The following is a 12,329-nucleotide window of genomic DNA, read 5'->3' as shown; positions in this document are numbered from 1 at the left end:
TCCTCTCCTCTCCTCTCCTCTCCTCTCCTCTCCTCTCCTCTCCAGGCATGGGGACAGCATGACCCGAGGTGCCACAATCCCCATGGTTTTAACAAACTCTGGCACAGGGCCACTGAACCTAGCAGCTCCTTGTGCATGGCTTGGGTCCTGGGTGCGGCTCTGCAGACAACCAGGACAGGGCTGGAATAAGGCTGGGATGGAAACATTGCTTGTTTGCGCCCGTAGCTACGGCTGCTTTCTGTGATAGCCAAGAGCTCTGTAAGGAGCGGCTTGACTTCATATGTCAGGATGGTGTCTGGTGGAAAGAAACTGGGGGTGGTTGGGCGGGTGAGCAAGTGATGCTGGGGAGACGGGGAGTGCTGGGACAGGGCTGGGTGTTGGGAGCTCCGGCTGTGTGTGGGATGCATGGCTCGTGGGGCCATCTTGCTCAGCAAGGAGTTAGGATAAAGGCAGGTGTACGGCTGCCCTGCTGGCTGTGGGGACAATTTCCAGGGCAGCGTTCACCCCCAGGCTGGGATCTGCTGCTTCCTGTCCTGCCCAATGGTGACAGGCTTGGGGCTGCTCCTGGGACGCGAGCTGTGCTCCCAGATGGGAGAGGATGGCAAAGCCTCCGGATGCGCACTGCATTCTGATTTAATCAGAGCTTTGCTGCAAGACCATGGAGCTGTGAGCTGCTCTTGGTGGTGTCTCCAGGGCTCTAGCACAGTGTGTTCCCCTGCACAGCCACTGTCCCGAATGCCAAACCCTTCCTGTGCTGTTTAAGTTTCTCACTTAATCAATGCAAATTAGTTATGAACCATGAACTGTCTCTGATCCCAGTGCAAATCCCTGTAAAACAGTTGGAAAATCTCTTCTCCAGCCTGTGCCTGGTTTTCCTGTGGGTTGCTAAAGTGTGTGCTGCTCACCTATGAAGCAGACCGTCCCCTGCCCTGCTGGCAGTCTCATGCCCAGCACCAGGCTCAACAGCAGAGCTCTACCAGACTCAGGGCTTCAGGTGCCTCTGTGGTGCTTTTCCTTTTGTGCTGTCCTCATCACCGCACGGACGGACCTGCACTCATCAGCAACTTGTTGGTGTTGGGCAGTGCCTGCAGCTGTGCCCGGAGCAGTGGGTGCCCTGTGCTGTGCCCTGGCCCTGCCTGCAGTGCTGGGGCAGGGGCAGAGCAGCGCACGGTGATGCCTGCTGGCAGGGGCTGCACTGCTGGCGAGACACAGCTGGCTGCCTCGACATTTTTCCAGGCCTGTGTCTCAGTTTCTCTTTATTTTACGTGTTTTTATTTCCTATTAAAAGTGCGCTGTCTCATTTCCTCCATGAAAAACAAGGCTCTTTCAGCAAGAGGAGTTCCTCCAGCTCCAGCAAAGCCTCGCTCTGTGCTGAAAAACAAACAGGCTGCACGGGTGGCAGCCTCCTTTGCCCTTGGAGCTCCGCTGCTGGCCTCGGAGCAGAGATGGTGACCCACTGTGAGTGCTGCCAGCACCAGGCCAGCCCCATGCCACCCCCTCCTCTCAGGAAATTTCCCCAACCCCTGTCCTGATAGTGCTAGAGAAAGATCAGTGCCACCATTTCCCAAGCAATGGTGCTCTCTGGCAGTGTTGTGAAGATGCTGGGGAAAGCAGCCAAGGGCTTGGAGCCGCCTTGGTCACAGTTTTGGGGTTTGGCTGTGGGTTTTGCAGCCCTCCACCCGCACGAGAGCAGGTCCTCAGAGAGCTGTGGGGCTGCAGAAGCTGCTACCAGAGCATCTGCCTCTACTGGAACTGCAGCACGGATGCCTTCAAGATGAACACACTTCCTCTGCTGCTCCACCTCCACCTGACATTTGGGAAAGCAGAGCCACAACTCCCTGGAGCTTTCCAGCTCTTCTAATTGGAGCCATTATGCATGCTGCTAATGATGCCAAATAGTCTGCATTGCATGGTGGGGGTACAGCATGCAGGGAAGCCAGCCTGGTGCTGTGCAGGGCAGGGGGTGCTGGTCCTGCTGGGAGCACTGATGAGGACTCTGAGGGGATCTCTGGGAAAGGAGGGGCTGATGTGCACAGCTGACTCAATGCTGTAGATAGAGAACTGCAGCCCAGCCCAGGGAATTTGGGGCTGGGGGTAAGGTTTGGAGTAGAGCTTTGGGGGTGGAGGCTCAGCTCCAATAGAGACACCCCCAGTGCACATCTCCTCACCTAGTCCCAGACCAGATTTGCACCATTTGGGGGTTAATCTTCAATTCTTGGCCATATTGAGATGAAGCCAGCAGAAAGCAGTCCTTCCAGATGGTGCTGTTGCTGTAGGAAGATTTGGGGGTTGATGCCCCCAGGGTGGCTGCTTTGCCCCCCGGAGCTTCCTGTGCTTTGCTCTGGTCTGGAACCATCCTGTCCCTCCCTGGCAAATATGGTGGTGGGCACAGCACCTTCTGGGAAGGCTCCTGACAGCTGATTGTTCAGCTCTGACAGCTCAGCTCTGCCTTCCATCCACTTCTGCTTCAATCAAAATAGATGGGCAAAATTAACGTGTTGGAGCTGATCTCCCCAGGCAAGGAGAAACAGAAAGATGTTTATTTTCCAGCCTTGAGCCATGTATTCCTTATGAAACGCCGGTGCATGCTGGGTGGAAGGCATGGCAGGGCTCTGCAGCCCCAGTGAGCATCAGGACAGGATGAGAGCTGCCATTGTCACCATGGGGCAGCTGCTGCAAAATGAAGGGGAAAGGTTTCGGGAAGAAATTATCTGAGGCTGTGGTGGATTGCTTTGATAGCTTCAGGTTTCCACTGGAGCCAGAGGAGGCCAAGGGCCACACGTGCTGTGGTGACCTGGCTTCAAATGGGGAGGAAAGGGTCAGGGAGTGGAGCTGAGGGCTGGAAATACAGTGGGAGCTGCCTACACAGCTCTTGCACTTCCAATGAAAGGCACAGCAATGCCCAGAGCCTGCAAATACCTGACCTCCCAGCATGTCCCTGTTGAGGGGTGAGAAGCAGATGTTAATTACTGGGTGCCAGTGATTGCATTAACTGGGGAGTTATCAGTTGCCCTGAGCTGCTGGCAGCAGTTCTGGAGGGAGGAATGAATGTTTGCATCTCCAGGCAATAATTGCAGCCAACTTTCAGGCCCTGGAGGAATAACAGAAGTGTGGGGAGGTGAGAGATGGGGAGGTGAGATGCAGGTGGTGGTTCCAGCCCTGCTCTGGGCTCTGGTGCTTGCTGCGTGCCGAGGATGCTGTAGGCTGGACTACATCAGGTGGGATTTGGGTTCTCAGCTCGGCCAACAGATGTGTGGGGTTCACGAACTCGAATTGGCTGTGGAAATCTTTGTGTCTACATCTGAGGGTTTTCAGGGCTCTGCAAGGCCGGGAAGATTCAAAATGCAGGTCCAATGGTGGCCCATGGGGACCAACGTGTTTACTGGGATTCAGGAACGCTGTGGATGAGGAAGGAAATAGCACATGCACAAAATCCTCTGTGGATGCAGAACTGGGAAGATTTGCAAATACCAAAGAGGACAGAGAGGTTAGAAAAATCTGCAAGAAATACAAAGACCCAGATTGGGAAATGAAAAGCAAATCCATCTGGAGGGGAGTGGAGCGTGGCAGCAACACAATGTGCAGTGGATGCTGCAAGCTGCTCGGGGTGGCCAGTGTAGGACAGGCACTCAGGGGTACATAACACAGTGGAAGGAAAGAGCAGGAGCCCCTCGAGCTGCCCCTGCCCCCGGGTGCACGCTTACTGCTGCTGGGTGAGATGGAGTTGCAATCCGCCCTCCATAACCAGAGGGGCAATGAGCTGAGCAGGGGCTGAGTGGGTCAAGCTGCCCACGTAGGAAAATACCCATTCCCATGGCTGCTCTGCAGGAGCTGGAGTGGAGCTGGCAGTGGTGGGATGCTTCGATGTGTGCCCTGGATCACCCCCACCCCTTTGGGCAGCTCCCAGGGAAAGGGGCCCCGTGGGCACGGGAGTGGGGAGGCTCTGCTGTGATGGGTTAAAAGCAGATTGTTGTACCTTAATGGCTCTGCCATAAATCCCTTCTTCAAATGCTGTATGAGAGCAGGGAAACACTGATGTTCCCAGAACTCCCTTGCTTATTAAACAACCTAATTAAGTGATTTGATTAAATGCAAGGAAGTCTTTCTGGCTGCCCAGGTGCTTCGTAGCAACCTGGGATTACTGAGACTCATTCGAGAGACACAAAGCTCCAAGAGCAGCTCCTGCCTCGTCGCTCGGGGCTAAGCGGCTTTGCAGAGCCAGCGGCAGGGTGAGTCCTATAGAAATTCTGCTGCTCAGAACTTCTGAACAAAACCACAGAGTGCAGAGGGATGAATACCCACAGAGGAAGAGAGGGAGAGGAAAGGGAGCGGGGTGAGCGATTGGCACCCATCGCTGCGCCGTGCTCCAACAGAACCAGCATCACATGGGGCTGCCAGGGGCTCCTCAGGGCTGTGATAGTGCTGATAATTAACAGCAACAGTAGTAAAGAGAGCTGGTGAGCTGGAGGGAGGGAGAAGTCCAGGCTGCAGAGGGAGAGTGGGAAGGAGCAGCATGAGTAACAGACGTAAGGAGAGAGGAGGCAGTGTGACCTCTGCAGATACACAAATTACTCAGCTCCTTTTGGCTGCATCAAAGACTTCTGACTCACCAGCTGGGGGATTTAACCCCTGGATCCTGGGCTGTGCTGGCTGCTCCAGCCCCTCCCCTGCATGGGAGCATTTTGGGGTTTCAGGTGCCCCCTTCTCCTTGAGGCTCTTCTTGTCCCCAGGACTTGGGGAACTCGTTATGGAGGCCCAGGAACTGGGGAGGGAGATTTGTCCTGGCAGATGTTCCGCACAAAGGTCCAGATCCCCCTGCCTTAGCCCAGCCCCAGCTTTGCCTCCACCAGACCAGGAGCGGTGATGTGGGGCTCCGGACTGACCCACCCCCCAGCCCCCCTCTCAAAGGGGTTCAGCAGCCCCGGGCTTGGCTGTCACCTCCCAGCCATTGGGATAAGAACTGCTGCGAGGAGCGGGCCGAGCACAGAGCTGTGGGGCTGAGCTGCAGAGCAGCTGGGAACAAGAGGGAAGAGACAGGAGATAAGGGGTGGAGCTCAGATAGGTGGAAAATACAGGAGCAGTGTGATTTATTTGCCGTTTCCCTTCATCTCCTTTCCTCCCAGTTTTCATCGTGGTTTGTGAGGAGTTTATCTTGAAGCTTGTGCAACAACTGGACTGTTTCCATGCAGACATAGTTTCAGAGCAGAGCAAAAACACCACAGCCAGGAAAATAAACCTGGAGCTGGAGTGCATCCGTGATTGATAACCTCGGCTCAGGCTCTCTGGGGTCTGTGTGAGCCCAGCTGGGACTTCCACCAAGGCGAGTTTCATTATGAGATTCCATGTACTGCCGGGGGAGGCAGAAGCCTCCGTGCTGCCACCACCTTGCTGCTTCACTGCTCAGCCTCCGTGCTTCTCTGCTTTAAAGAGGAGTGAGCAGCAGTTTGTGCTGGACAGGAGGAAGGTTTTCAGTTCCTTTGGAAAGGCTGCACACTCTGCTTTTTTTTTTTTTTTCTTTCCCACTTCAAAGTAATACAAGAACAAAAATAAGAAGTTTCTCGTAAAACTGTGGTCGTTTGGAGCTGCAGGAAACATTATTTTTTGATACTGTCGGAATACCTCCATTCTATTTTTACTCTCAGTAAAGCACTTGGTGGGAAATCGAAACTCTGGGATGTTTCTGGGGATGCAGTGTCACCTGTGGCTGACGCTGGGTGCTTCCCCAGGGTTCTGTGTGCTGGCAGCTGTGGTGGCACAGGGCACACAGCCACAGCCATCCCCTTGATGCCACCAACCATCTCTGTGGCAAAGGACAGGCTGGAGCAAATGGATTAGGCTTTGACTTTGCTGCTAAAGCACCCCATTTCTGACCCCTGAAATGGGAAAATGGGAAGCCCCAGCATCTACAGAACTTCAGTAGCTCCTTTTGGATGGTAGATGCTGGCAATGGCAGATGCTGGTACCCCCAGTTTTGGATCTGAGGTTTTGCTCGCCTCCCCTTCTGAGCAGCTGCCACAGCCAGCAGCTGCCTGGATTTCTGCTCTGTCCCTTTGCACAATTTACTCTTTGCACAACCGGGCCTCAAATATTTGGGTGATGAGTGGCTGGAGAAAGGGCTGGGTGAGGAGTCCGTGTTCTGAAGCATTCCCAGCTCTCCCAACCCCAGGGATGATCCAGGGTTAATTATAGCCCTGCTCTTCCTGAGGAGAAAGGAATACGTTTATGGGGGGATGTGAGGATATAGTCTCTGGAGGATCAGTCCTGGAATGTTTTTGGAAATCTGATGCTTGCCTTCAATGTACACAGCTGAGGGACATGCAGAGCTCGTGAGGAAGAGTTAACTCTTACCTGCAAATAGCCACTGCAGGGGAGCAGTGGGGCTGGGTCTGTCCTGTGTCTGGGGCAGCCAGCTGCTTGTGTATGGTCCAGCATGTGAAAGGAAGAATATGGGAAAAGTCAACCTGGAGAGAAAAGAAACCCATCTCCAGTGGGATCTGCCTTCCCTGAAAGAGCCTGAGAGGAGAACATGGAGCCTTTGCTCGCGTGGGGAAAAGCACAAGGCAGAGCAGCCACACGGAGTGGTCCCAGCAGTGCTGCAAAAGTAGCCATGGTTCAAAGGGACAGGGGAAAGCTGGCAGGAGGGGAGAGGGGGAATAGATGGTAAGACCTTGGGGACAGAAGGGGTGTGAGAGTGGAGGTTGCACCAGTAGGAGCTTGGGGTATGGTGGGATGTGTATTGCAGACCCTCATGAGGAGCTGCAGGGGGAACAGTGTCTGGTGGGATTCGGCACAAAGCCACCAGGAGAGAGATTGAGTCAACCTCCCTGGCAGCTCTGAGCATTTAGAGAAATGAGCTGAATTTATAGCTGTAATATTTGGAGCCATTTCTGGGTATCTCTGGGGTTTTGATGAGGCCTGTTTGCTACTCACACTCCGCCAAGCAATATAGGCAAACCCGCACCGAGTGCAATGAGCAGCAATAGAATGGGGCCACTGAGACTGCTTCCCAGCTCAGGCTGCATCCATCACCCCCAGCCTCCTGTGCTCTGCTTTCACCTTCTCATCACACACACATGGTGTGGAGCTGGGGACTGCTGCATGCTCAGTGCACAGCAAGGGTCTGCATGTAGGAAATGTCCCCTATCTGAGACGTGCAGCCCAGCCCCCAGCTCGGGATGTCTCACGTGCCTTTGGCAGCTGTTGCAGTGAGGCTGCTGGAGGTGTCTGTTGCTCAGGCTGGGGTTTTCCAGGGGGCAGCTGAGCAGGCAAGGGGCTGCTGTGTTGGAAGGGACGGTGTTGTCATTCTGCCCAAAACGCACTGTCAGGTCATCATAGGAGGAGCATATTTATTAAGAAGCAAGACCAGCACCAGGATGTCCCCAGTCATGCCTTCCCCAGCTGGGGTTGCTTGCTGGAAAGGAGCTGTTTTTACCCTCCAGGTCCATCAGCCTTAGCCCACATCACCCCAGTTATCGCCTCTGAGGATACTGTGGTGGAGCAGATGCTGGGGGTGGGAGCAGTCCCCCAGGCACTGGTGGGCTGCAGCACTTTGTCCCCTACCACCCTGGGGAGCAGCCAGGATCACAGTGCAGCTGATGTCATGTGAGGGAAGCAGCCGGCTGGCTCCTGCCTTTGGAGAGGAAAAATACTGGGCAAGGAGGAGGAGCAGGGATGAAGGCCAAACCCAAGGGAGGGCTGGAAGGGCCAGATGCACCTCAGGTGTTTCCTTTGCAAACAGCCAGCAGTGACGCCTGGACAGGGCAAGGGAGGTGACAGAGGCTTTGGGACAGCGCTTCAGACAGTGGGGAGCTGTGTCACCTGCATGCCAATAGCTGGGTAATCCCTTCCATCCCTCCAGGGGCATAATGCATCACCTGAGAAGCAGGCAGATGTCCACCACGGCTTGATGATTCCTTTGCTTCTGTGTCCCCAGCACTTTTCTGCTCATTGGAATGCTTGCTCCCATTGCTCCTGCCGCCCCAAATGACAGCAGTCTCCCTACATGTGGGCATTCCCTCACATATTTTTCATGTATTTATTTAAAACCCCATAGAGCCATTTGGCCTGAGCGGCATCTTGTGATGATGGGTCCCACCAGCTAATTGTGTGCTCGGCTCGGAATATTTGCTTTCATGGTTTCCAGTGTGCTTCATTCCATTGAATCACTGCCTTGTTCTTATTCTGACCAACACTGCCCACTTTTTCAGCTCCAAGATGCCCCCAGGAGCCCCCATCCTTCCCTACCACCATGGGCTGTGGCACAGTGCCCTGTCCCTGCCCCACTGTGGGCTGCAGCGTGTCAAGCAGCACGAAATGCACCAGGGAGCACAGTGAGCTCCTGTCCCGTGTGAATAACAAGGAGAGGGGAGAACTGTCCCCCTTTATCAGGAGCTAAATCAAGTGTGCCTGCTGGAGAGCAAGCAGCTGCACAGCTTGTCTCAACTGACAGCAGCTGTGGGATGCCAGAGTGGGGCCATCTGCAAAGCTCTGCTGGAGCACGTGGCACTACAGAGAGGATGTGGGGCAGTGTGTCCGCCCCACATGCCATGGGGCTGGAACTGCAGGCCACCCCGTTCCTGGGTGGGAGGGGATGGAGGGGATGGTGGGATGGACATGGGGTGGGTGATGTGGAGGAGCTGTGGATGGGCTCCTGGGGAGGATGCTGGCAGCTGCTGGGTCTGTGTTTGCTGGGCTGTTCCCAGTGCTGTCTCCCAGAAAGCTGCTAATGGGGAGCAGGCACTGCTGCTGCCTTCACGTGCGGGGTGACGGGGATGTGGGGGTGGTGGGAGCAGGAGGGCAGGAAAAGGGGGGAAATCCTCCCCATCTGAGGTCTCTGGGCAGCAGCAATACCCCAGAGCCCATGGGTTCTGTGGTGGCACTGGGGACTGCAGGGCAGGAGGAGGTGGCTCCCAGCCACCCGAGCTCCTTCCAGGAGCTATCTGAAGCATTTCCATGTACTTTTGGCTGTCTCCTGAAGCATCTGGGTCTGAGATGCTGCCTAAGATCACATGAGCTCCCTAGCCTTGTCTCAGGGATGGGTAAGGCAGTCACTGTGGGGTTACTAGGTCACCTGCCCTTGTCACTGTGCCTGTCTGGGGACCCATTTGAGTCATGGACCTCTGCCAGAGAAGGACAATGAAGGTCCCCTCATCAGCACCATTTATCCCCAGGGGTAATAAATTGCTCCCCTGGGGATTTAGGGCTCTGCAGCCAAAAAAATAGCCAACAACAAGAGATGAAATAGACATTGGCGGGGCTCCTGGTCTGCTGGGGCTGGGTAGTGCTGCTGCTGCTGCTCATCCTCTGCTCAGCTGCCAAATGGTTTGCTCCCAGCTTGACATTCATATGAGTTGTTCTGTGAAACCCATCACATATAGTTCAGTGAGTGGTCAAACTGCTTGTAAAGAGCAGGGAGAGGATGTCCTGGGGTTTCCAAGGATTGGAGAGGTGGAGCAGCATGTACTGGAGCTTGGTAGGGTCTCTTGCAGACCCCAGGGATGTGGGAACACGTTGTTGCCTTCTTGACATCCCTGGACACATGCCTCAGTTTCCCCTCTGTTCACAGGGGCCCAGTGAGCAGGATGGGATCTCTGGGATGAAGCAGTGACATTGGGGCAGGGTGGAAGCAGCAACTTCCTCAGGAGCAGCCCTAGGGTTCAGCATGAGCTCCAGAGCCTGGGTCACTTTCTCTTTGTTTATCTAAATTATCAGCCCTAATGTCCTTTCCATAGAATATCCAGACAGGGAATGATGGGGGCCATTTTCCACATAGAGGCTACTGTCACACCCAAGACAGCTTGGAAAAATGCAGCTTTTGCTCAGGGGAGGAAAGGTCCTCGTGTCCTGTGCACTCCCAGTGCAAACCACTGTTGAACCATAGCAAACTGGGCCACCAAACCCAGGAGAGGAGAGGACACGATGGCAGGGCTGGGTGGGGGTGCTCCAGGCAGGGGCACCGTGGGGCAGGGAGGGGGCCCTGGTTGATACCCCGCAGCTCCCAGCCCCCAGCACTGCGGCTGTGAGCTGAGCACGCAGCAGCAACTTGGCCCAGCGCCGTGCCCCGCTGCCAAGAGCTGATGAGTGGCTGCTCGGCCCTGCAGGAAAAAAAAAAAAAGGGGGGTTTGGACTTCTCTCCCTCAGAGAAATGAGCTGGATGATTTAATCCCCAAGAAATGCGAGGTCTGATGAATTCTGTATCTCCTCCCTGCACTTAAAGCAGCCATGAGAATAGCCCAGGAGATGTGGAATGGGGAGGAAGGGGCTGGGGGTGTGCTGGGGGGGCTCAGTGGTCACAGTGCAGATGGAGTGGAGCTGACAGCTGTGCCGTGTCCACCACCAGCTATTGGCCAGCCCCACTGCCAGCTGTGTGTGACATGCAGCAGGGACGGGGTCCTCATGAACTGCGATGCCACTTCCCTTCTGCTTTGAGCTTTGAGCCCCTTCCTGCATTTTGCCTTTTACTTGGGCTACTTCCACAGGCTGTTCCAGCAATGAGTTTGCTAGGTCTCAGTCCCCTGGGGAGGCGCTGCTCCATCCCCACGGGGTGACTGCAAGCTCAGCACCAGGGGTGAGACAAAGCCCAGTGCTGGCTGTAAAGTACTTGTGCTGGTGTAGGTATGCCAGCTCCCCCATGCCAAGGCTGAAAGAGGAATAACAATAAAACCTTGGCATTGCTTGGGAAATGCTGCAGGTTGTCTAAAGGAAAAGACAGCTTGATAAGAGTGGAGCTCCCTCTTGCCTCAGTTTCCCCAGGTGATGGGGGATGCAGATCCACTTTTTCTCCTCCCTGCATTTTGTCCCATAGCAGGGCAAGACCGAGCGCCGGTGCTGTCCTGATCCAATCTGGCCTGTTCCCGCTTCATCACGTCTCTGGCAACAGCCAAGCAGGAAGGGGTTTACGGCTGCAAGCGAGAGGCATTGGGGTTTGCATTCCTTTTCTGCGTCAGCTCTGGTGGGGCTGTGGGACGAGAAGCTTGCAGGCATTTTCCATTCCCTAACCCTTCCCTGGCTGCCGCAGTGCCTGTACTCAGGCACCCAACTGCTGAGGATGATCCTGAGAGGTGATTTGCCTGTAAATTTAATGACCAAAACAGCAGCTGTGCTCAAAACAGGATTATCTCTTGTTTTTCCTCTCTTTCTTTTTAAACACCTGGTTGGGGCAAAGGTCAGCTGGCTTTTTCAGCTGTGTTTCTCACTTGGAATCAAGGGCAGCTCGTTTTTTCCAGCCTGGCTCCATCTGCCTCTGTCTGAGCGGGTGAAGAAGCATGTCCTGGTCCATGGGGTGTTTGCATCCTGGTTCCAGCAGCATGAGATGCCCAGGGATGGATGGAGGGGCCTGGCCACGCTTGGAAGGAAGGCAGCAGCGTTTGGGCTGTGCGTATCTGTGAGGAGCTGATTTGACCAATTTCCTCTGCCTCCGTCCCTCACTTTGTGTTACATTGACTGAAGTGACCCAATCTCCCACCCCAGCCAAGCACTGGGACAAATCTTTTTGCCTGTAGAGCACTTGGGGCTGGGAGCTGATTTGTTTGATGGGCATTTTGAACACCTTCCACACATCCCCTTTGCAGCTGCACTCACAGTGCATGTGTCCAAATGTTTGCTGGAGGTGGAAATGTAGGCATGGAGCAGCCGTGCTCTGCCCAGCCCTGTGTGCAGCACATCCCGCAGCATCCCAGCGACGGGAGAGCAGGATCTGTGCATGACAGAGCAGCATACTTTTCCCCTTTGCTCACTTCCACCTCCAGAGCTTTGTTTGTAGCCATATGTTTCTCCTGGTGACGCTTTTACAGCTTCTGACTCCTGGGAATGAGCTCTATGGTGAGTCGGCGGGGGTGGGGGATGGGTGGGGGGTGACAGAGCTTAATTCTGCAGGCTGGTGGCAACACCGTGCGCTTCACACAGAGGTGCAGAGCCCCAGGGGAGCTGCAGCTCAGGGCTTCCCTTGTCCCTGCTCAGGACTCGTTCCCATGACTCCGGGTCACCGCAGCAGCACCCGTGGGAGGGGTGGCCTGGGGATGTCACTGCTCAGGGCTGGGGCGCTCGGTGAGGGCAGCCTGCTTTGACGTGGTGCATAAAGCACGCGCTTATCCGACCCACTGGCCGCAGGGGCGGCTCGGATTTCCTGTCTTTATTTTTTCCCTTTCTGATTTTTTTTTTTTTCTTTTTTTTAAAGAAATTTTTGAGCTCTCCAAGGGGAGTTTGAAGATCTGGCTGTCAGAAAGAAGCACCATGCCATTAATCATCTGTGTTTGCACAGCATTGAGCGGAGCAAAGTCTTGGCTTGGGATGGGGCAGCCGATGCTGTCATAACATGAAGAATAAGCATC

General features: G+C 54.8%; 1 long non-coding RNA gene across 1 annotated transcript; it reads left to right on the top strand.

Annotated features, from left to right (window-relative positions):
- The first annotated feature begins 11,090 nt into the window (after window positions 1–11,090).
- On the top strand, window positions 11,091–12,329 carry LOC122168398. The gene is made up of 2 exons (XR_006171243.1): window positions 11,091–11,373; window positions 12,176–12,329. It is a non-coding gene; the product is annotated as an uncharacterized LOC122168398 (long non-coding RNA).

This window comes from Centrocercus urophasianus, unplaced genomic scaffold, assembly GCF_019232065.1.
Source record: "Centrocercus urophasianus isolate 14NV4802_14NV808 unplaced genomic scaffold, USGS_Curo_1.0 seq_42, whole genome shotgun sequence".
Classification (NCBI taxonomy): Eukaryota; Metazoa; Chordata; class Aves; order Galliformes; family Phasianidae; genus Centrocercus; species Centrocercus urophasianus.
Note: the sequence above shows the minus strand (reverse complement) of the source record. Positions and strands in the feature narration are given on the sequence as shown.